The sequence below is a fragment of the Caretta caretta genome, chromosome 11, assembly GCF_965140235.1.
Source record: "Caretta caretta isolate rCarCar2 chromosome 11, rCarCar1.hap1, whole genome shotgun sequence".
NCBI lineage: Eukaryota > Metazoa > Chordata > Testudines > Cheloniidae > Caretta > Caretta caretta.
The window spans coordinates 10,577,753-10,603,595 of NC_134216.1; the positions used below are offsets into that span (position 1 = coordinate 10,577,753).

General features: G+C 45.0%; 1 protein-coding gene across 4 annotated transcripts in view; it reads right to left on the bottom strand.

Annotated features, from left to right (window-relative positions):
* SEMA5B (semaphorin 5B) overlaps nucleotides 1–25,843 on the bottom strand; it is a 362,762-nt gene that overhangs the window by 239,619 nt on the left and 97,300 nt on the right. For all 4 annotated transcript variants that reach the window (XM_048869807.2, XM_048869808.2, XM_048869810.2 and 1 more), the window contains exon 2: nucleotides 10,856–10,917. The gene's annotated coding sequence lies outside the window, so the exon portion shown is untranslated. The remainder of the gene's footprint in view (nucleotides 1–10,855; nucleotides 10,918–25,843) is intronic.

The following is a 25,843-nucleotide window of genomic DNA, read 5'->3' on the forward strand; positions in this document are numbered from 1 at the left end:
CGCCCGCCCACCCACGCACTTCCCCACCCAGGACCAATCCCAGACCATCCTCCAGTTCACACTCTCATTAGTAGCAAGAGACACCATGATCTTGTTATCCACTAGGTGCGCTCAAAGGACTAGTGTCCAAAAGGCAGAAGACACAAGCTACTTGGAGATACACTGATTCAATGCATCCCTGGAGCAGTCTCCTATGGATCTTGCCCCATCCATAAACTCTTAAGTTGTTCCCACCCACAAACCCTACCAGAAAACCCGGAGGCTGAAAGTAGCGGTAACCTCACCTACTATCCCTCAGGGCAGATTTCCCTTTGGAGGGGGCAAAGCCTGGGCTGGCACAGGGAGATATCATTTACACCTCACTGGACCATCTTTGATGGATCTTGCTGAAGGTTTTGAGAGTTCATAAACTAACGGCTTCTCTTTCCGACATCAGTAGTGTCAGGATGTTACACCGAGGTGTTTGGAGGCAGTATCTGATCTAAAGCTAAAACAAAAGAGCCTATTTCCCCTTATCTGAGGGGGAATCCAGCCTTTTGGAACTACAGTAAGGCAATCAAATTCCTGGCTGAAATCCCAAGATCCAGAAGAAAGCGAGGCTGTAAGATAGACTGTTCTGGAAAAGAGTTGCAATAAAAGGCAAGGTCTGGTGTAGGTCCACAGCACGTTGGAGAGCTCACTAACATGGGAAGCAGTAGTGGCGTAATGCATAGAGCTCTGGAATGCAAGTCAGCAGACCAGGCTTCTTATTCCTGCCTCTGCTAGGACCCACTGGGTCACCTTGGGCACCCCTCTGTTACCTCATCTGTAAAATGGGGACACACATAGGAGCTAAGTATTCTAATTAATAGTTCATGGCATGCCAGCTCCTACATGTCCTTATCCAGGCAACAACCCCACTGAAATCAGCACTAGATTTGCCTGCCTAAGGAAGTGTAATGTGACAATATAAGAACAAAAGATGAATCTGGGGCCTTTCTGAGGCTCTCTAGACTGCAGTCAAATGCAGTCCCCACGTTCGCTGTAGCAAAGGAAAGCTCAGGCCTGTTACTCTTTCACAGATGCAAATATTGCTCCACCACAGGGCTCTAGGACTTGCTTTTACTTCTTCCCCCCCTTGCATAACCTAAAACCTCCCCTTTCAGGATTTCAGAAGATGCTGATTGATTGGGCGGGGGGGGGCACAAATGGGCGCCGTTTCAGCTGCAGCTATTGTTTGGCTCCAACCTGGAAAGCATCTCTGCTTCTCCCCCACACACCCACCTGGGGAATTCAGCTGCTTGCGGAGACACTTGAAAAGCTAAAAAGGAATTAAAAAAAAAAAAAAAAAAGGTGGCTGGCGCAGCCCAGAAATCAGAATTAAAAGCAAGCTGCCCACCTCGCCCCAGTGGCTGCAGGATTTGGAGCAAACCCAGGGCTGTGGAAACAGAACATTGCTCTTTGTTAACAAAAATAAATAACTCCTCACTCTTCCCCTTCGGGGCATGTTTCTATGGAGGAATAAACCTCCACGGGGAGTTTATTATGTGTACATGAGAAGTGTGCCTCCTACTGAAAAACAGCAGGGGTGGTTTTCCCCCTGCTAGTCTGACTTGCGCCCTTCCACCACCTCTTTATTTATCCCCCAGGTTCTCCCCACCGCCCCCATGTCTGTAACAAGTGAAGCAGCACAAAGGAACACTCAGGTAATTTCGATCTTAGCTGCACAAAATGACACGGCATTCCCCCTTCCCATATAAACGATCAGTGTGTGGGCCAGGTTTCATTTGCAACTGTAAATGAAACAGGCCTACAACTGTGTTTATAATCCTCCTTAATTGAATTTCTGTGACAAAACCCAGACAAAATTATTACCCTCAAGTTAGCAACTTGCTCCAAGTAGCCAAGGGTTCCTGGAAAGCTGTTAGAAACACATGGCAGAGTATGATGCCATGCAGTAGTACTTTGGTGTCACTAATATTTTTATCTATTTATTGGGTCGGAGGGTGGGGAGATACAGAGGTAAAGAGGAGGAGAGCAGGGCTGCTTCACTATCAGGGCCAGCCTTAGGGTCTGACAGACCCCAAGCAAGAAAGAATGGAGGTACCTGGGGGGAAGCACCTACGGTGGAATCCAACCTTAGGCAGTGATTTCGTGCTATGTTCAAGGTATATGCACAGAGAAGTTAGATAAAAACATAAAACACTCTTGCTGGAAGGTTGCAATCTTACCTTATTTCTTAGGATTCAGAACGATAACACACAAGAACCCCAAGCACAGAGAGACAACGTGGGTTGCTCCCTAAAACAGAGAGGCACATCTGCTCTAGGCTGGCTCTCTACAGATGGACTCCGATTGCACACTTTCCTACTGAGCACTGTAGCCTGCAAGTAGGACCAGGAAACCTCTTAGAAATTTCACAGATTCCAAGTTCAGAAGGGACCACTGTGATCATCAACCCTTCCCTCTTGTACAACACAGGTGTAACAGAGTGTACTGACCCTTTAAACCAAGCAGGGAAGGGAGGGGGGAGAAACCCCATCTCAGGGATGTTGATGTGAGCACAGCCCACGGAACCACTTGAACTGGTAAGAGAAGAAGTGGTTCCAGCCAGGGAGTTAACAATGGAAAGGGGAAAATTCCAGGACTCTGTTACTTTCAGGGACCAGGATTAGAAGTCTCATAGCACAGGAGAGGCCAAGGCTCCCCTCTCTCCTAGCCAATCGTGAGGAGCTCTCAGAAGGAGGAGAATATATATACCTCCTCCACTCTCAGAAAGAGGAAGAGCCAGAGAGCCATGCTTTTGCTGGGCAGAATAAAGGCTCCACAGTCTACAGGAGCATTGGATTTGGGTATGAACTATGGGGTTGCTAGGATGGACCTTATGTTTGGGACACTGAGGCCTATTTTGAATTACTTTGGGCTACTGACCCAGTTTCAGGGGAGAGCTGATGGTTCCCCAGAGAAAGACAATGTTGTACTCCTTAAGAGGCCCCAAACAGAGGGGACAGATGGAGGGAGCTGCAGAAATACCTCTGGCCACAAGAGGGAGTCCCTGCTACAACAGGCAATAACAGGTCCCTGAGCAGATCTTTTAGAAAAACATCCAATTTTGATCTAACAATTGTCAGCAATGGAGAATCCATCACAACTCTTGGTAAACTGTTCTAATGGTTAATTACTCTCACCATTAAAAATGTACACCTTATTTCCTGTCTGAATTTGTCTAGCTTCAACTTTTAGCCATTGGATTCTGTGATAGCTTACAATTTTAACACAATTTTCCAAAACAACACTTTTGCCTCTCCTGCTCCAGCTACTGGAAAAGGGTAAGGGACTGCCCTGCTTTTTGGAAGAGGAGTATCATTTGCAAGTTGCTGCGGTTAGAGAGGAGACTCAGAGACCTCAAAGTCTGTATTGTTTATTCCTAAATCCAGATCTAGCCAAAATTTAGGGGTTTCTACTTCAAAAAAAAAAACAAAAACACTCCCCTGGTAAAAAGCTTATTCATTTCCTTGGAATAAAAAATCGACTTATGTAGTAAACACAGTTCTTAGTAAGAAACAGCCCATTCACAATAATATTGTGCCAGTCCTAACATATCTTGGGCTCGGACCGTGAGAGCTCTTCTTATTGGAAACACTGTTTCAATAAAGGCCCTGTTGTTCTGAATTACGTCCGGAATAGGAATACTAAATAAAGCCCCGAATATTACTGAAAATTTGCGCAAACTCTTCCTCCGGATGATGGTGTAGATTTTTTTTTGGAGGCTGCTTCAAAACTTCTTTGGACACAGGTTCTTGTTTGCAGCCACCAGCTTCCTGGGTCACATGCACTGATTTGGGCACTGATGCGTACCACATTTAGCAATTGTTAGAACACCTTCGCAGCGCTCTGTCAGCTGGTAACCGCAGCAAACTAGTGAAGTCATATATTACGTCTCAAAGCCCACCATTCATATTTTACTTAGAGGTCCTACCATTGACCTCAGTAGGAATTATGCCTGTGGACTGACAGCAAACAGAGCCCCTGATGGTTAAGTATGACAGGGAGGAGATAGAAACAAGTCAGCCCAAGTCAATGCAGTGTCCTAGGTTGCTCCCAAATCATCATAGTGGCATTTGTTCTTTTGAACTTAAGCTGGAGGAGAGACAAAGAACAGATGGAACTGGGTCAAGAGAAATGGAAAGGGAAGAGCAGTGGCTTCACAGTATCCCCACTGTAAGCCACAGCAGCTCCTTCACAGACAACGCACACAGCTGAGGTCCATGGGTACGTGGAGGAGTTGGGGGTGGAAAACTACAGAGAGAGTCTGTGTGGGAATCAAATCCCTCTCTGTTAAATTATTCTATCCTCCTCAGTGGTGGGGTAAGACAAAAGCAGCATGGCTCATGGAGGAGAGGGGAAGACCAGGCAGCAGTGTTCAGGAGCCAGGTCCACAGGACCTGGCGATACCACCTGACTGTCGCCAGACCACTCCTCCTCCCCACCTGTTTTAGCGCTAAGAGTTTCTAGAAGCCATTTCCCCTCCTGTGGAAGCAGCAGGAGGTGACAATCAGGTCCTATCGACTCTCCTCAACATCTTCTCTGCTCAGAATTTGCCATTGCTTGTACTAACACCTGTTTTTGAGAGAGCGCTGATTAGCCCTGGGGTCTTCTCTCGTAAATCTCACCAACAAGCTACTTGTGGCTCTCTAGGTAACCTTTTAAGAAGCACCTTTTTATAAGGTATGGGCCCTGTTTTTCCCCAGGCCATGAGCAAGCTGCACTGAACACCTGGAGCAAAGTGCGACAGAATGGCAATATATGTGTATGTATATATATATATATATATAAAATCAGGGCAGGAGACCAATGCCCTCCGGAGCAGGTGTAAGGGACAGAACTGGGGATAAATCCATTACTGTGCTGTACCACTGCTGCAGCAAAGGAAAGAAAAGGAAAAAATTTTAAAGCGTGATGAAATGCTTTGAGAAAAAGCAATATATTTTTTATGTACTTGTAAAATCCATTGGCAGTGAATTTTCTGGTTAATTGGTTTCATCTTATTAAACTAAAAACCGATTTGTAAAAGTCAGGCCTTTTTAGCACAAGTTTGATTCCTGCACCAAAAGCCAATACAGCATTTTGCAGACAGAAAGCTACGCACTGTAAGCCAGGTTCCATTAGTCTGAAAGCAGAGCATTTGCCACACAGAAGAGAAATCATAGAATCATAGAATATCAGGGTTGGAAGGTACCTCAGGAAGTCATCTAGTCCAACCCCCTGCTCAAAGCAGGACCAGCACCAACTAAATCTTCCCAGCCAGGGCTTTGTCAAGCCTGACCTTAAAACTTCTAAGGAAGGAGATTCCACCACCTCCCTAGGTAACACATTCCAGTGTTTCACCACCCTCCTAGTGAAAAAGTTTTTCCTAATATCCAACCTAAACCTCCCCCACTGCAACTTGAGACCATTACTCCTTGTTCTATCATCTGCTATCACTGAGAACAGTCTAGATCCATCCTCTTTGGAACCCCCTTTCAGGGAGTTGAAAGCAGCTATCAAATCCCCCCTCGTTCTTCTCTTCTGCAGACTAAACAATCCCAGTTCCCTCAGCCTCTCCTCATAACTCATGTGTTCCAGTCCCCTAATCATTTTTGTTGCCCTCCACTGGACATTTTCCAATTTTACCACATCCTTCTTGTAGAGTGGTGCCCAAAACGGGACACAGTACTCCAGATGAGGCCTCACCAATGTCGAATAAAGAGGAACAATCACGTCCCTCGATCTGCTGGCAATGCCCCTACATATACATCCCAAAATGCCATTGGCCTTCTTGGCAACAAGGGCACACTGTTGACTCATATCCAGCTTCTCGTCCACTGTAATCCCTAGGTCCTTTTCTGCAGAAGTGCTGCCGAGCCATTCGGTCCCTAGTCTGTAGTGGTGCATGGGATTCTTCCGTCCTAAGTGCAGGACTCTGCACTTGTCCTTGTTGAACCTCATCAGATTTCTTTTGGCCCAATCCTCTAATTTGTCTAGGTCCCTCTGTATCCTATCCCTACCCTCCAGAGTATCTACCTCTCCTCCCAGTTTAGTGTCATCTGCAAACTTGCTGAGGGTGCAATCCACACCATCCTCCAGATCGTTTATGAAGATATTGAACAAAACCGGCCCGAGGACTGACCCTTGGGGCACTCCACTTGATACCGGAAAGGAATGGAAAGCTTAATTTTTGTAAAACACACTGTGAAAATAATCTTGTTAATCCATTTCCCCCAAAATTGCAGGCCCCTCTCTCAAGCAGTCTGCTCGGGGAAACTTGATAAACATTTCAGTGAAATAATTTGATGATTTATAGTTCAATCTTTTGGTATTTTTCCCTGCACATGTCACGTTCAATTTCTTCCCCTCATTAGGCTACTCTCTCTTTCATTAAATAGTTCCTCTGTCTAACTTGCCAAGGAACTGCCAATGGGCCCCTCATCTTACAGAAGAATAGGCCCAGTTTTACCAATGGGAAAGGGCCTCTAATGTACCATGGACAGAGTACAATGAAGCATGGTAATTTGCCTGTGTTAATGATGCTATTCCACATTGATCGGTGAAAACAAAATCTTTAATAGCTAAATGACACCTAGTGTTTCTGTAGCCTGTTGAATCTGAAAACAGGGGAAGCAAAGATCGGTGTCCCTTGGGAGGTGGAATCAAAGAAGCTGCAATGTCCATTTTTTCCAAGTCTGGCTGGAAACACTGGCAAAAAAGAAAAAACCCCACACTTTAAGCATGTTAGCAGTTTAAATCAATGGACATAAAGGTTTTGGATTAGTAAACAGGTGAGCGTGTTGTCACAGTTTAGGGCAACGGCACCTGAATTTCCCCTCTGTGGTCCTGCAAGGTCACCCACTCACCGGCTTCCAGCTTCCCAATTGTTGCCTCTCACATCTCACATCATATCCCTTTCTGACCGGGATATGGCCAGGCTGCACAGCTCCCTGATTGCACTGTGTATTTCCCAACAAAGGCAGTCTGCTTAAACAGACCTGCTTGCTTTCTCTTCAGAGACTGATAGAGCGATTGCCACAGATATATAAGTTACCACACAGTTTTAAGCAAGCCTACTTTATTCTTAAGGTAAAATGCATTACAGAGAAAACAATAAAAGAACCTACATGCATCCTAATAAGCTTGTCAGAGTTCACCCTATCATGGATTCTGGCAGGCCCAGTCCTTCCAAGCCTATCCTAAGGATTGGGGCCCTCTGTGGACCAGGGGTCCTGTCCATGTGCTGGATCAGGAAGAAGACTTTGAGTCCATCAAACCCAGGTTATTTATCCAGAAGTCTTTTCTTTGCCTTTTGTTCTCTGGAGAATCCAGTTCGAACAGCTATGTGCATCTGCTCCCAGGGGGGATGGCTACAATGGCTGATAACCAGGAAGTTCATTAGCATATTCCCCCACCCTACTAGAGAAAGTACATACAGTGCCACAACCCACACAACTGCATTTTTCATACAATGTACCCCAAAGATATTAACCCTAATTCAGAAAGTTTATCTTAATTCAATAAAGTGTATCTTCATTCCATAAGGTTTCTTCAGGATACTGTCAGTTTGTCACACGTGTACTTACGTTTGCCTACTCTATACACACACACACAGATGATTAATTACACGGCACAGTCAAAAACATTAGTGCAAAATATCTTTCACCAGTAGAAATAAAATCTGTGACGCTTATTTTTAAGGAGAAAAGAGCAAATCACTGTTAGAAAAAAAAATTCGCCAACATCCTTTGACACTTTTATTTACTAATCCCATTACGAACCCATCACTGAAGACTTCCCAGTTCAGCAGAGAACCTAGCACACAATTAAGTGTTTGACTGAATCGCAGCCTGAGTGCAACCTAGGAAGTGCTGAGCACCCTCAACCCATATTGGATGCTCTGCATCTCTCATGAGCAGGCTCTCTGGGTTGCTTGGCTAGTAAAAGGTTGCTCAATACAGGTGATCTTGGAATGAAATTAGTGGAGAATTGTAGTCAATGGGCCAAATTCGGCTCTCAGGTGTGCCTGGGTAAATCTGGTATAACACCACTGACTTTGATGGAGTTAATCTGGTGTAAACCTGAAGAAGCTATGAGCAGAAGTGGATGTAATATGTTCGGGACTACTTAGGACAATCATTGAAGATGGGAGGTCACAAATAAAGTTTCTTGTACAGGTTTCACATTTTAGGAAGGCTGAGAGCTATGGTTTACACTAGGAGTAATAAATTATTTTTTGTCAAGGTCCAAATTTTTTGGTCAAGGTATAGTCAAGGTCCCAGACTCCAGAGAAAATAATTATAATAATGATAATAATAAGTAAATAAAAAAATGTTATACTCCACTGAAAAGTGCCTGGTGATCTAGATTTGGCCAGCGGTTTGCCTGTTGACTACTTCTGGTTTACCCTATAGTTTATGCTAATCAAGGTATTTGATTGATATTTCTGGTATTTCTGTTATAGAAACCCTTATTTTCAGGGGGTTACAATTTGTCAAAAATTCACTGGATGCGTTTTTTAAGACTTCATAGCAGTCTTGATTTCCATAATATAATAGGCTTGTCTAAACTGCTGCTAAACTCGATGTAACTTACACCACTCAGGGATGTGAAAAAACCACCTCCCTGCCCGCCCGCCAGAAGTAAGTTTCTTTGACTTAAAGCAACGTCTATACTGCACTGTCAGCAGGAGACGCTCTCCTGCTGCCATAGCTTCCGCCTCTCATTGAGGTGGAGTAATTACGTTGACAGGAGAGCATCTCCCATCTACGTAGCATGTCTTCACCAGATGCGCTACATCGGCACAGCCGCGGTAGTGAAGACAAGCCCAACAATAAAGGGTCATCAATGGAGGTCAAGAATAAGCATTTTAGGACTCTTTAAATACTAGTTTACTCAATAAACCCAGACTAGCATTAAGGGGAAGTATTAGAGTCCAGGAAACGAATACCTCACACAGCATGTTAAAAATTCCCTAATACGTTGTATTCTTAGCCTTTCTTTGCTGATCTGAAATACCTGACTCAATATAAAAAGCTCCCTAAATATGTGTTTACATAGTTGGCTCAGTAATCTACTTGTAGAAAGTGGGGTTTTGTGGGGGATGGACATGTTGGTTTTCTCTGAACACTGCTTGAGTTACACTAAAGAAATGAATCCTTAAATTTCTTGGAGTAATTTTGTTTTTGTCCTCCTCATTTTGGATCCCACATTTGGCCTGTGGCAATTTAAGAGTATAACTGTCGCAAGGAATATCTCTGTAAGTAACCAAATATCTATGGACAACTCTACAATAGTTCCCACACTTCATTACTCATTCAAGCAAACTCTGATTGCAGTCAAATATCCAAAGCAAGGAGTAAGGACTACAGGATCTGATCAAGCAGGTATTAGTCCATTCCAAATCTGAGCTCTAATCTTTCTCCTAATGAAAGTAGTTGAGGTTCTATGCAAGGAAAGGCTGCGGGATTTGGCCTGTAATTTTGCAAAATCCATTATCTACTTTTTGGTGTAAATGGCTGATAAGATTTTCATTGTGACCATTAGAGAGTGGGTGACAGCAAGCATAACACAGAGGCACCTATAAAGTTAATCACACCCATGCAACACCATTTTTCTCTTAGTATTCTCTTATTGTCATGTCTTTTACTTGAGCTCTTTCACATTTGATCTCCTTGAGAAAAACAGCCTTTCCTACTGATATTTTAAAAATAAAAAATAAATAAATAAATACTTAAAATTACCATTTTCAATGGCCAATCATTGAGTTATCCGATAACACCTGCCCAAAGCCATCAACAATGACTGAAATAAAGGCTGGAAATGGTTTTGTCTTCATTATAAGTGGTTTGGGTGCTGAGTTTTCCACTGAATTAAATGGAGATTGAATAGACCAGCAAATGAGCTGAGTGGAAGGCATAACATAAAGCTTAGGAAAGATCTGCTGAAATTCACAGTTGTTTATTTAATTCACCCATAAAAATTAGAAATGGGACCAACCAATAAATAACAGCAGGCCATTTCCTTTTTTAAACTCTCTCCAGTCCAGGGCTAATAAATCTAACCAGGTTTATGCCACAAATAGTTTTTCTGCCAGACAAGGGGAAAAAAGTTTGTGGAAGGAGAAGGGAACTTCCCATTATGGAAGCTACTTTTGGATGTAATGAAAATTTTAGGCTAATTGCCAGAAACTTTATTCCCCAAAGTATAAATGGTGAAAGGCTGAAAACGTTTACTTTTAGGTGTGAAAAGCCTTCACGGAGCTCCAATTCTGACACAAAGTGACAAAAGGCTGACAAAACAGTCAGGGCTGGAATGAACCCAAAGTCAAATTCATTCCTGGTGTAGCACCACTTAAAGTAGGTCCCCTCAACATGCCACTCCAGGGTTTAGAGACATTATGGTCTCCTTGGTTCAGAGTGGAGTTCCTAGTGATATCGATGGGACCTCCACAAACAGGCAGAAGGTAGCCCAACACCCTCTGCTTGTTCTGTGCCTGGGTATTGCATGCCGAATTTTGATAATGTATCACTGCCTTTTATTTGCTGCTCATAGAGATTAGTGCTCTTATTATTTTTATGGTTCTGGGCCCTTTCCTGCAATAATGATGAGTTCACCTGGCATTCCACATCCAAGCTGAACAAGCCATTTTTGGAATTCTTAAACAAGAGAACAATAAGCTGTGAAAGCAAAGTGTCTCAACCTGAACCTTCCATTTTGGAACCATATGATCTTACAGTCATTTCCTTCCAAGCTTTCTGCATAAAGGAATTCAGAAACAGAAGGCAGGTCCTAGCAAAGAATAGGGGAGGGAGTTACCATGGCTGTAAATAGAGTCTTAAATACTTACTGTCTCTGCATCACTGTTGTGTCACATTCAAAGTCACACTCAGGGAAATATCCTGTAGTAACCTGAGGAAACACCAAAGAAAATGTAAGTAGGGAGAGGACGCACAGGACCAGCTCTCAGCAGAACAGAGCAGAGACTAACCAAAAAAAAAAAAAAGCTTTACTATTATTTAAAAATAATAATTTTTAAATAACCCTGATATTTTGAATTAAGAGTAAAATACAGAGTAGGGCAAAGACTACAAAAACCTTCCCGTCAAAGTTCATTTCAATGTGGCTTTAGAATTTGCTTTGCTTGTGCGCACTCCACTTCTGCATTTGCTTTCTGCATTTATCCTAGCCCCAGATTTAGAAATTTTGCAGAAACAGCAACATAGCATTTGTTTGAAAATTGGGTATGTGAATGGCCCCCATTACCGGAGTATCTGAGCACCTCCCAATCTTTAATGCACTCATTCTCACAGACTCCCTATGAGGAAGGGCAGGGTTATTATCACCATTTTACAGATGGGGAACAGAGACACAGAGAGGCTAAGTGACTTGCCCATGGTCACAAGGGAGGTCCGTGGTTGAATCCAGGTCTGTAAGACCACTAACCACTGGACCATCCTCTCTCTTGTTGTGAAAAGCAAATTCATAAACAAGCACATTCGCTCCAGATATCTAGTTCTTAACAGTTGTCTTCACCCATTCAAGAAGCAGAAACATACAACGTGTCCAATCCAAACTAACCTACACAGCTCACATTTAGAATTCCACATTTAGAATTTAGAAAGTCTCACAATGGGTTTGCAGAATTTGAGAAACTCATTAGCTGCTTGATGACAGTGAAGAGGCAAGAGTAAGCTATTAATAGGATGAAACTTTGGATTGCGGTAGTGTCAGAAAGCTTCAACCCGTTTGGACCCCCTTGTGCGAGGTGCTATATAAACATAATAAATGACAGTCTCGGCCCCAAAGAGCTTACAGTTTAAATGACAGGAGGATGGAGAAAGTAAGTAAGTAGACAGGCAGGACCACAACAATAAGGAAAAGTATACATTGTTTTAGCACAGACTGGTTGTGTGCACAATTTTTAGCCAATCTGTTATTCACTTTGGGAGAGATTCTGATACCCTTACCCACATCGAATAGCACCTACTCCAAGAGAAGTCTCACTGAAGTCAGTGGGAGCACCCATCTCTCTCTAGATAGCTACCTTCCCGCCCCCCATGACTGTACTATCTAAGCACCTCAAAATCTTTAATGTATTTATCCTCACAACACCCAGTTTGGTAGGTACAGCTATTATGCCCATTTTACAGACAGGGAACTGAGGCACTGAGAGGCTAAGTGACTTGCCCAAAGTCACACAGGGCGTCTGTGCCCTAAGCACTGGACCGTGGACCTCCCAGAGAGAATGTGCCACTTGTCATGAGCAAAGGGGATCAGAACCTGGCCCTCTGAATTTCTCACTCATCTCTGATATCTGTTTATCCTCCCTGTAGAAAAGACTCTAAAGCAGGGATAGTCAATAGGTGAACCGTAGGCCAAATCTGGACGGCCAGATGCTTTTGAACAGACTCCAAAATATTTTTATTTACTTATTATCATTATTATTATTTTTTTCTCTGGAGTCTGGACCTTGACTATACCTTGCCCAAAGAAATTTGTACCTTGCCCAAGAAATTTGGACCGTGCCAAAAAAATAATTGACTACCCCTGGCTCTAAAGTGTGTAGCTCTTGCAGATCTTACAGCAAAAAAATACATAGTTCTAATAATCGCAGCAGCACCCAATTTGGGAAAAACAAGGAAGCTGCAACAACAGAAGAGCATTCACACTGTTGGCAGAGAGGACTGAGGCAATTGTTTTCCACAAAAAACTTCATTTATCATGTCTCCACAATGCTGAAGTGGCTCTCAGGCCCCTTTTTGTAACATTTTAAACCTGTCACACACATGGTCACACAATCACCATCATCTTTCAATTTCCTTCCCTTCCCTAATTGCGCTTGTGGAAAAAACTAGAGGAGAGGCTTTCGGAGAGGAAATCTCCACACGGTTCTCCCCAGCTGTTCTACCTGGGGCTGGATCCCAAGCACTGCAGAGCCCGAGGGAACCAGAGGAGGTCAGAGTTTTCCACACAGCAGCCCCGGGCTTTCCCCCACAGCTCTGCCCTGGCTCTTTGCAACATGGGCATCAATGAAGTCGCACTAGCAATGACGCTCCTGAGGATTCGCCTCAAAAAGGGAAGGGCGTGTAAATAACATTTAGCTCAGACGATACTACTGCTGTATACAGCCAGTGGGGGAGCACCATGTGCATTCCCATCCCTGCAGACAGCCCACCCAATCTCTTTCCAGCCTCACCCCCACCTCCATCCTTGAGCGCCTCTGCTTTAGGGCAATGTTACACAACCACCCTTGCTAGTTCATTAGACCATAATATATACAAGTCAACTCAAGATGGGGGGGAGGAATGAAGGAAGGGGGGGCATGGTTGGAGGAAGGGGCTGTCTAAAAGGCATGCTGCAGCTCAACCACCAGCTACTGGGTTCAAAGAAGGGATCGCTAAGGGGATTTTCATGGCTGCTGTGATGCAGGAGGTCAGACCAGACAAACTCAATGGTCCCTCTGCCCTAAGATGTATGAGTCTATAAACTACCTGGCATGTGTGTTTGGAAGCAGTGATGAGTTTACCTAACACTAACTTAAGAAGTCAATAAACCCCAGACTAGCATTAAGGAGAAGTGTTAGAGTCCAGGAAACGAATACTTCACACAGCATCTTAAAAATTCCCTAATACGTTGTATTCTTAGCCTTTCTTTGCTGACCTGAAATACCTGACTCAATATAAAAAGGTCCCTAAATATGTGTTTACATAGTTGGCTCAGTAATCTACTTGTAGAAAGTGGGGTTTTGTGGGGGATGGACATGTTGGCTTTCTTTGAACACTGCTTGAGTTACACTAAAGAAATTAATCCTTATATTTCTTGGATTAATTTTGAATTCCCTCCCAAGTTAAAGCATGAAGCTGTTCTCCTCTCTCAGTTAAAAAATAAACATGATTTATGAGTGGCATTTTCTGTCAGGTTATTTGGATGCTCTATTTCCACAAATTTTAATTGAAACTGGGGTTCAAGTCCCATGTGCAGCTATGAAAGATCTCAGCCTCCATGTTTTGCACAACCAGAGTCAAGTAATTCTAAGTGAAGTATGACAGTGAGCGTCAAGAAGGAACTGTCAGAAACATTAATAAATAGAACTCCATGTAAAATAAGGACCAAACCTCACCCTGAACACGATTACATGCCGGTTGCCATCTTGGCCAACACACCAGGGCTTGAACCGAGGACCTCCAGAATTAAAAGCACAAACTGCTATAGAACCAAGCTAAAGAGCTAAAGAACCAAGCGGTCTGCTCCTGGGGCTAGAACAGATTCATATTTTTGGCAGATCAGGCACAGAGGAGAACTTGTAATGCACACTCCCCCATGGGTTACACAGGCAGCCCACTGGCTTTTAATGACAGATGCTACCAAGGACAGAATATTACACTGTAGAGCACCGCCTTCAAGAAGCAACAGCTGCGGTGTAGAGCAGTGGTTTTCAAACTTTTTTTCTGGGGACCCAGTTCAAGAAAATTGTTGATGCCTGTGACCCAACAGAGCTGGGGATGAGGGGTTTGGGGTGTGGGAGCGGCTCAGGGCTGGGTCCCGGTCGGCTGACCAGAGCGACCCAGTGCCTTTCATGCCGCAACCCAGTCCTGGGTCGCAACCCGAACTTTGAAAAACACTGGTGTAGAAAACCGGGAGTCCGGTTACACTCACAACTCTGTCACAAACTTGCTGTATCATCCTACACAAACCTCTTTGCTCCTCTGCACCTCTGGTTTCCTACACGTGTATAAAGAGGATAATGATGTTTGCACACCTTTGTGAAGCATTCTGAGAGCTGCAGACAAAGATCTATGGAAGTCTAAATAAAGACGGAGTTTTGGTGTTAGGGTATAATATACCTAGCTATTTGTGTGGCTCTCTTCAGGATAGCATCTGAGCAACCTCATAATGGATTTTAATCCTCACATTGCCCCTGTGAGGTAGGAACGTACTATCCAGGTTTACAGAGTAGATTAAGTGCCTTGCCCAAGGTCACACAGGAAGTCTGTAGCTGAGTTAGGACTTGAACCCAGGTCTCCCGATTCCAAGTCCGGGGTCCCATCTACTAACCCATTGTTCCTTAATCCTAAACTCCCTTTGAAGCTCCCAATGCATGTGCAAGGAACAAAGACAAACACAGAAGGTGAATGCAGTGCTCTAATCACTTTGCATTAGTGTCAGTAACATTTAAACAGGGAGCTGTAGGATTAACCTGAAATGAAAGAGTGCGTTGAATGTCATGTTTGGGTTACTATATAAAACCACAAGAAAATACTGTAACAATGTCAACATTTCCCCCCTCCAAACTAATCAGACCCCTAACTGTTCAGTGCTAGGCTCCCAGCCTCACCACAGATTCCCCAGGCCTGTCACTTAGTTGCATAGCAAGGAACATTAACACAGCAAAAAAACCAGCCAGAGATCATCAGTAGTTGAAGTTTCATGCATTATATCAGTATGATTGAAGGGGCAGCATGTGGTTGCACACTGAACCAAAGGGGAAACTGAAAAGCTAACAAGGTTCAAAGACAGATAGCTAAGTTTTCAAACTGTGCAAGCTTTTTAGGCCAGCTTTATTATTACAGCTGGGATTGCTTGCCCTGGTTTAGCTGAATAAAGTGGTGTTTTCCCTTGTAATATTTCAGAGTCCTTTTAGGAATCAGAAATCACCACCAGCCAAATTCACAAGGAGCAAATAGATAATAATGTAAATGGGCCAATAATTTAGTCAGTGGAAGGTTCCTTTAGTTAACACTGAGAAAAACCTGGGTCAAGGCCTCAGGATTTGATCCTTTGATAAGATCCTCAATGCAGAAAAGCTACATCCCGTTGGCTTGTACAGTGCTGTGCACACATCTGACAGAAAAAACAGTTACTAACTTTGCATAAATGTTGTTCTTCGAGATGTGTTGCTCATGTCCATTCCAATGTAGGCGTGTGCTCGCCCCAAGCACCACGACCAGAAAGTTTTCCCTCAGAGGATATCCGTTGGGTTGGCTCTGGTGCCCCCTGGAGTAACAGCCTGATAGCACCAGTATAAAGGGCCCTGCTGCCCCATTGCCCCCTCAGTTCTTTCTTGCCAGCTAACTCCGAGAGAGGGGCAGGTGGAAGGGGGGATTTGGAATGGAAATGAGCAACACAACTCAAAGAACAACGGTTATGGAAGGTCTGTAATAGTTTTTTCTTCAAGTTTTTGCTCATGTTCATTCCAAGGTAGGTGACTCCCAAGCAGTTGTGCAGGTGGAGGGTTCGGCATTCACTGGCATGCTGACTGCAACACTGCTCGGCCGAAACCCGCATCATCTCTAGCTTGCTGGGTGATGGTGTAGTGGGATGCAAAACCGTGGACTGATAATGACATTGCTACTCTACATATATCCTGGATAGGAACTTGAGCCACGAATAACGCCACCAATGCTTGAGCCTTGTAGGATGAGCTGTCAGCAGAGGGTCCCGGGATTTTTGCTAGGTCGTAGCATGTGTGGATACAGGAAGTGATCCATGATGAAATTCTTTGAGCCAAGACTAGATGGCTCTTCATTCTGTTTGTAATGGCTACAAAAAGCTGAGTGAATTTCCAGAAGGGTTTAGTCCTTTCTATGTAAAAGGAATTGGACACACTTCCTGTTCTGCCTTATCACAAACAGATCCATCTGGGGAGTTTCCCACCTCTGGAAAATGGTGATCATGGCATCTGGGAGGATGGACCACTTTTTTTGGTCGGAGAAGGATCTGCTGAGATGATCTGCTAGCTCATTCTGTAACCCTGGGAGGTAAGAGGCTTCAAGGTGGATCAAGTGGGCTATGCAGAATTCCCCCAGGTGAAGAGCTTCCTGGTAAAGGAGAGAGGAGCGCACCCTGCCCTGCCTGTTTATATAAAACGTTGCAGTCGTGTTGTCTGTCAGGACCAACATGCAGTTGCCCTCCAAGTGGGGTTGGAATGCCTGGCAGGCAAAGCATACCACCCTCAGTTCCCTCACCTGGAGGTGTAAAGAGAGTTCTTCCGGAGACTAGAGGCCCTGAGTCCCCAAGTGAGCCCTCCATCCCATCGCCGACAAGTCTGTAACGAGAGGTGTTGACGGTTAGGGCCTCGAGAATGGAACTCCTGCACATATTGTCCATGGGTCCAGCCACCAAATAAAGGTGATAATCACCGACAGGGAAAGTGAAATCACCATGTCCAAATGGTGTTGGCCCAGTGCACATACCAATGCCAGCCAAGTCTGGAGAGGCCTGAATCAGTCTTACATGCTGTACCACATAGGTGCATGCTGCCATATGTCACAGGAGCTTTAAGCAGTTCTTTGCTATGGCAATTTCTCAGAAGGGTTTCCAGGAGGAAAGCTCTGGCCTGGGTCGAGTCGAAGACCACCCCGATGAATTTTATCCTTTGACCCAGGGAAAGGGTAGACTTCTGCATATTTATCAACAGCCCCAGGTCTGGGAAAGTTGACAGTATTAACTTTACATTTGCCTCCACCTGGGTCTTGGTCCGACCTCTGATCAGCCAGTCGTCAAGGTAAGGGTAGACCTGGACCCCTTGCCTCCTCAGGAAGGCTGCAATGACTGCCTACATGCATTTCTTGAACATCTGAGGGGCCGCTGACAGGCCGAACAGCAGCACGGTAAATTGGTAGTGCATGTGGTTCATGACGAATCACAGGAGCCTGCTGTGTCCCTGAAAGATTGCAATATGAAAATAAGCGTCCTTCAAGTCGAAGGCAGCAGACCAGCCCCTGGATCCAGAGAAGGGATAATGGAGGCCAGGGAGACCATGCATAACTTCAGTTTCTTCATGAATCTGTTGAGGTTTCACAGGGGGTGGGGCTGAGAGGTTTGGAGTGTGGGAGGGGACTCAGGGCTGGAGCACCGGGCCGCCACAGCCAGGGGCGCCCCAGCCGCAGCAGGTCCAGGCTGTGCCATAGTCGGGGCTGGGGGGCTGCCCTGGCCACAGCAGGTTGGGGGCCAGGCTAGGGTGGGTCAGGGGGAGGGGCGCTCTTACAGGGCACTTAGCGGCTTACAGGGCACTTAGCTGCTAATTTAACTAACTGAAACTTAAGCACTACAAAAGAACCATGTACAGTAAATAAGCAAAGTTCACTGAGAGAGGCACTTGCGGGAAAACACAAGGATGAGCTGCAGTTCCAGCCATCGTCCTCGGCGGTAAGAAGGAACTGAGGGGGTGGCAGGGCCCTTTATACTGGTGCTATGAGGGCATGACTCCGGGACACCAGAGCCGACCCAACGGATACCACGGAGGGAAAACTTTCCGGCGGCGATGCTCAAAGGAAGCACACGCCTACTTTGGAATGGACATGAGCAAGCACTCAAAGAACAATCACATACAAGCTGGAGATTAAAAGGTACTAATCACATAGCGCCTCTCTCTTACCCAGCTGCACAAGGGAGTAGGAGTAAGTACTGGTTCCACCACACGTTGCAGAACTACTTAGGGCCTGTCACAGTTGCAGCACCAGTGCCTGAGGAAGCTTAGGGCCTAGGTTCCTCCATAGCAATGGGACAAGAAGTGGGCTGAAAGGGGCAGAGAGTAACCAGAGCCACAGCCAGTAGAGCTGCAGGTCACACATGGGGAAATGAGGGGGATGGTGCTGCAGGTTATACATGGGTGCCACAAATGACTCTTCCCAACCAATGCAACTGGGTTGCCCAGGAAAGAATGTACCTCTCCAAGGCACTATTCTTCCTGAAGCTCCCCCGGAACAGTGCCGTTAAGCATGACCCCTTCCTGGGAGCTGGATGCAAAGAGCACAATCCAGCCCATCATTTCTACTAGTGAATATTTCTTTTCTCAAACAACAAATTGGTCAAAGTGCATCTGAATTTTAGAAGTACCAACATTCAAACATACACAGGAAGCAAAGTCATTTTCTTTGTGAACTCTTCTACAAGTTGCATAAATTTGGTGGACATCCTTGCATAAAACATGAGATAAGAAGGGGCTTGTTTTTTAGCCTGCATATCTGAGATGGTTCCTTAGATACCAGAGAAAGACTGAAGGCACGTCTTGGCTCTCGATTCCCGCGCCCCCCCCCCTTTTTTTTCCCCCAACATTTTCAGAAAGCTAAAGATGCCTTTGACATAGAACTGATGAGAAACAGGGATGTTATCTGTATCACTCTGGGTAAAATGCCAAACCATCTGGAGAGACCATCATATTAAAAAAACCTCCTGTTTGCTACTGATTATGCAGCTGAATTAAAACTGATTAAATGATTGACTGGGATCCAAGACTGTTTATCTGCATATAAAATCACACTCACATTATAGTTGGACAGTGTGGATTTGGCAGCCTTGGGAAGAACCCACCTCTTTGGCAAACTGATTATTGCAGCAATTAAAATATCAATGAAGTACATGCCTTTGGGAAAGAGACGTCAGGGGTTCCTGAAGCAGTGAATCCATGAAATATGAATTCAAACAGGCTCCCAATTAAAGTTTTGAAAACAGCTCCTGATAGAGTATTAATTTGTTCCTTCAGGTGGATGTGTGATGTTAGAAGAATCAAAGCCTAGGGAAGGATAGGCACAAATTAAGTAGTTAGACATGCCAAAGGGATGGTAGACACATATCTTATGCGTGCAAGGGAATTAAAAAATAAATAGGTGTCCTGTCAATTCAGACATGGTGTTAATAGCTAATGAATATGACAGTACGAACTGCAGTTTTCATAGCTATTAATCTAAACTGAAAATTGGTAGCAGACTGCAGCAAAGAAAAATAAATCACACTTTGTTCAATTTGAAGATATATGTGTCAAATAACTCCCATCCCCACCCTTTTCCCTCGGCAGAACTCTCTACCCTGTCAAACAGCTCCGCAATAAATGTGACATTTCGGAAGCACACAACTCCTAGATGAACTGAAAAGTGACATGGATTTCATACTTCTAAACACAGCTAATCTACTTGGGGGGAGGGGAAACCCACAACTTTTGTATTTATCTGAAGCATAAGCCATGAGATGCATTTCCAACCCTGGGAAACTATTTAACATGGGAAGTGGCCAGGGAGTGGGGAGGAGAACGTTACATATCCCAGCTGGAATCTAGGATGATGCTTCACAGTTCTGATCTCTTTCGGCCAAGTTACATGCAGGAAGTATGAGAGCATCAAGGGTGCAATGAAATATGCTCTAGACAATAAACAAGCCAGGGATGTATTCAGACAGTCAGGGCCGTCCCTACCCATATGCAAAGTACACAGTTGCATAGGGCACCAGGAAATTTGGGCTGGTGCCCTACGCAGCTGCATGCTGCTCCAGCCCCAGCTCTGACTCTTCCCCATAGCCCCCGCCCCTGCTCTGCCCCCACTCTACTCCTTCCCCAAAGCCCCCGACCCTGCTCCGCCCCAGCCCTGCCCCCACTCCACCCCTTCCCCTGAGGACTGCAGCAGGGGTCGGGTGCCCTGCACTCACCGGGCAGTAGTAAGTGGAGCGACCCGGCCCCAGCCCGCTCTGTGCCACCGGCTCCCAGCCACACCACCGGCGAGTGCTGGGGGGGTGGTTCCCCCCGCCCACCAAGGCTGGGAGCCAGGGGAGCAGAGCAGAGTGGGCTGGGGCTGGGTCACTCCACTTCTCACCGCCCCGTGAGTGTGGGGTCGGCCTGGCCTGCACTGACCAGGCGGCAGGAAGTGGAGAGACCCCGCACAACCTGCTCTGCTCCGGCGGCTCATACTGGGGGGTGGTTCCCCCCTTCCTCTCAAGCCTGCTTCTGCTCCCCAGTGGAGGCCTGGGGCCTAGGGATGGCCCTACAGACAGTAATGTTATGGGCCCCATTGTGAAGCCCTTAGCATTCACTCATGCAGGTAGCCAACAGGACTACTCGCATGAGTAAATAAATGCTCATTGTTGAGAGTAAGAATCCCACAACTGGGCTCTATATAAATAAAGTTTTCTATGAAATGTGAACATAGAATACGTTCATAGGGGGAAATGTTGTTCAGACACTGTATCAGCAGACAAGACCCCAAAAGGCAGTGATGCATACGGGGGTTGGAAGGAAGAGGCAGAACCCCCATGTGCTGATCCATGGCAGCTCCCATGGTAGGAAAGCATTCGATAGGGGAATGGAGGAAAGGCAAGATGTGGCCAGTGGGGCAGAGGGTGAATGATTCTGATCAATAGCCAGAACACCAGGGTACATATACCAGTCTATAGACCGGGGGGCGCAGCAGGGCCTAAGCCGGGCCCTACTGGGGGGCAGGGAGGAAGTGCCACCCAGATCCGCTCCCAGCTCTGCTCCAGCCATGGCCTGGCTACTAGACCCAGCTCCTGGTCCCGGACCCAGCCTCGGCCCCCAACTGCAGCTCTGTTCCCAGGCCCGGCCCCAGACTCAGCCCCAGCTGTGGCCCCAGACTCGGCCCCTTTACCCGTCTGCATCGCGCCCTCCATAGCCATGGCCCCACTCCCGGGCCTGGGGAACTGGTGCGGACAAAGGTATGGGGGGGTGCGACCCTGAACAGTTTGGGGACCACTGCTATAAACACTGCTACAGCCCAGAGACTCCCCTCTAGCTCTGGGCTGGGAATGGGAAAAAAAAAAAGAGGAATTCTGTACCCCCCTTCCGCCCACCAAGTCCATGTGTACTTTGCCCACAGTACTCAGGCTCAGGACAATTTGCCCCCAAGTGGGTATTTAAAGCAGTGCTTCCAAGGTCCTTTGTTATGATTCTCAATGTTCTGTTATTCCTCTTAGCTCCTAACTGCCTTCTAGAAGCCGCAAACCAAAATATGTAGATTCCCTCCTGTTCTGTCTGATCTCCTTTCCTCCAGTAACTCCAACAGAGCAGGAGCCACACTCGCCACCTTATGTTTAGTTAATTCCTATGACAGATTAAGCAAGAGAATTCAAACATTGTTTTTGTTATCCATAGATCTAACATATGGATGATGCTTTAATAACTACTGTTAATGTGGGTAATTTCACTCATCACAGCAATGCAGCCATTTCTGGGGTGAAACAAGAGGCAGTTATTTAATAAAATAGTTGACAAATTATATAAATATGAATACAATTTGTCAACTATTTTGGGATCCATCAAGATGAAAGGCTCTACATAAATATATATTACAATTTTACTGGACAGCTGATAAAAACCTGAGATCCAAAGGAAACTCTTTCCCCCTATTGAGAAGAGACAGGCTGCTACATGAATCAATTCAATCTCTGTTTTTCAAACAATATAAAGCAGTTATAACTTTCAAGGAGCCCCATCTCATCTGATTTTTTTCCCAGGCTGCCTACCAGGGATTGAACAGTAAGCAAACGTTTGAAAAGTGTTCCTCTGAGAGCAAAGGTTTAGATTTGAGTCACAGGATCCATTGAAAAGAAAAATTGCTTCTGTGTATTGGGACAGTGCTTCCTTTCTGAAAATTTTACAAAAAGAATGAATGGAGATAATCTCTTTACAAGGTATAGCCCATATGGAAATTCATTATTATTTTTTTTTTCCTAACTTCAACAGAGTTCTGAAAGTGAGAATAGGATCACAAGAAAAAAAAACAGTATTATGTGGAAGAAACATTTCATCATACTTACAAACAGCACGGGTACATTTTAAGGGCTGTATCATGGTTTTGAGTGATAACGGAACTGTTGATGAAAATGAGCGATGGGCAACAGAGAGAAAGGTACGAAGCCCCAAGTGATCAAATGTATCCAGCCCAAAATTGTGGAGTAAATATTCATAGACCCCCAAGGCCAGAAGGGATCATTGTGATCATCTAGTCTGACCACCTATATAAGACAGGCCAGAGAAATTCCCCCAAATAATTCCTAGAGCAGATCTTTTAGAAAAACTTCCAATCTTGATTTTAAAATAGTTAGTGATAGAGAATCTACCATTACTTTTGGCAAATTGGATCCGTTCCCGCTCAGTGCATAATACCCACCTATTGCACCTTTTACCGGAGGCTCTCTAATATTTTATTAACAATTAGTCCAGCCTTATAACTCCGCTTTGAGGTACAGCAGGAATGAATTATTGTCCCCATTTTGCAGGTGGAAAAGTGAGCCACAGAGAATCATAGAATATCAGGGTTGGATGGGACCTCAGGAGGTCATCTAGTCCAACCCCCTGCTCAAAGCAGGACCAATCCCCAATTAAATCATCCCAGCCAGAGCTTTGTCAAGCCTGATCTTAAAAACTTCTAAGGAAGGAGATTCTACCACCTCCCTAGGTAACACATTCCAGTGTTTCACCACCCTCCTAGTGAAAAAGTTTTTCCTAATATCCAACCTAAACCTCCCCCACTGCAACTTGAGACCATTACTCCTTGTCCTGTCCTCTTCTACCACTGAAAATAGTCTAGAACCATCCTCTCTGGAACCACCTCTCAGGTAGTTGAAAGCAGCTATCAAATCCCTCCTCATTCTTCTCTTCTGCAGACTAAACAATCCCAGTTCCCTCAGCCTCTCCTCATAAGTCATGTGTTTCAGACCCCTAATCATTTTTGTTGCCCTTCGCTGGACTCTCTCCAATTTATCCACATCCTTCTTGTAGTGTGGGGCCCAAAACTGGACACAGTACTCCAGATGAGGCCTCACCAATGTCGAATAGAGGGGGACGATCACGTCCCTTGATCTGCTCGCTATGCCCCTACTTATACATCCCAAAATGCCATTGGCCTTCCTGGCAACAAGGGCACACTGCTGACTCATATCCAGCTTCTCGTCCACTGTCACCCCTAGGTCCTTTTCCGCAGAACTGCTGCCTAGCCATTCGGTCCCTAGTCTGTAGCTGTGCATTGGGAAATTAGAACAGTAGCCCACTCTAAACATTAGGTCATGCTGCCTCCCTTCCCAGACATACTGAGAACAGAACTCAGAGCTTAACTACAGTTTTCAATATTGTACATTTCACATACAGCTGTAACTACAGGAAGTGAGCTGTAGCTCACGAAAGCTTATGCTCAAATAAATCTGTTAGTCTCTAAGGTGCCACAAGTACTCCTTTTCTTTTTGCAGAAACAGACTAACACAGCTGCTACTCTGAAACCTACAGAACTTTAGATTCTCAGATCTAGAAGCACAGACATCCATAGCAGAATGAGAGAGGAAGCAACTCTGACTGACTGACCAAAGACAACATTAACGGCTAGATTCTGCTTTCAGCCACACCACTGTGAATCCAATGTAATTCTGTTGACTTTGTTGGATTTATACTCCAGATCAAAATTTGATCCTAACAGTCTAAATTAAGCCACCAGCTGCCTGGAAATCGTTTTCTGTTATAGCTGTCACTCATTCCTATAGTCGACTTGATTGTGCACTATAAGTATGCCAAGCACCTGAGAATGCTAAGTAATCTTCCACACAGGACATGTTGCAGTACCTAGACAAAACAATGTGAGTTCCAGACACAGACAATAGGCTCATGGATGGTCAACTGAGGCATCAAATTCTTGTCCTAAACAAACTGGTTAATTATTATAGGTGACTGGCTGGGTTAAGGACACAACAGCTTTAATTCATTGTTTCTGTGTTATGCTATTCCAAGCAGAGTCTTTAGGGCAGGTCCTGTATATTCTATTCTTAGCACATATTCACAGCTCCCATTAGAGTGAAAAATGTGAGTTTTCTATCAGTCAAGGGGGGGGGGGAGGGATGTTTTCAGCCAAAGAAAATGCACTCCACTCCACAGTGAAGTCCACCGTATGAGTCAACCCTTTTACTGAAGAGAGGACTGCCATATAACTGAACTCAAGGAAAGTAAACATATTGGAACAAAGGTTGCAATTTGCAAATTTTTAACCAAGCCTATCACATAGCAAGTGACTTATGGATATCTTGTTGCAACACTACGATGGAAGAGGAGAAGAGCAACTAACTCTTCCAGTGGCAATTATTTCCCTTGGGCCAGATTCTGACCTCAGTTAACTTCACCAGGCTTTATTCACTCTTGCCCTGCCCCTTGGGTAGTCATTTCCATCAGTGCAAAGTAAGTTGTACATAAAAGGTGTAGGGCAACAGTGAACTGGGCCCACAGATTCCAGTCAAGTTACCCCAAATTTGCATTGGTGTAACCTGGGTCAGAATTTGTCCCTTCTTTATGGTTAAAACTTACTTCCCCCTATGCACCAGACAGTATATATAAAGATCACTCATTGGTTTGAGCAGTGGCCTGCTAAACCCAGAGTTGCGAGTTCAATCCTTGAGGGGGCCATTTAGGGATCCGGGAAAAAATTGGGGATTGGTCCTGCTTTGAGCAGGAGGTTGGACTAGATGACCTCCTGAGGTCCCTTCCAACCCTGATATTCTATGATTCTATGATTTAACATCTCTGAGGTAGGAACATAGCCATTTTTGTGTCCAACTGATTATACAGACCTACCCACTTTGTGCAGTTAGGCAGTCTGCAACATAAAGGATCCCGTTCCCATTGAAGATCATGGTAAAACTCCCACTGACTTCAATGAAAGCAGAATTAGGACAGCACTGAGCAATTTTAAAAATACCATGCCTCAAATCCATGATCCTTTGCTTTACTTTACAATCTGTGGCAGCCTTAGAAACAGACCAGGTCTCCCGTCTCCCACGCTTGTGCTGTAACAACTTGTCTGCATTTCATCTCAAAACTAGAGCCACTATCATTTTATTAAGAAAAAATCCTGCTCTGGGGAGAGCAGCACCCAGCGGCTCTTCATAACTCATGCTTCAGCACAACATAAAGTTCACAACTCCATCACTAACTCACCAGAGAGGAATCCAAGTCCAAGACAAATGGTCCTGCCACAGTCCAAGTTCCAAGTCCCTCAAGATAAACTAATCAAGAATAAGGAAATATAGAACCAGTGCTGCAAGCCCCTACTCACAGAAGTCCCACTGAAATCTT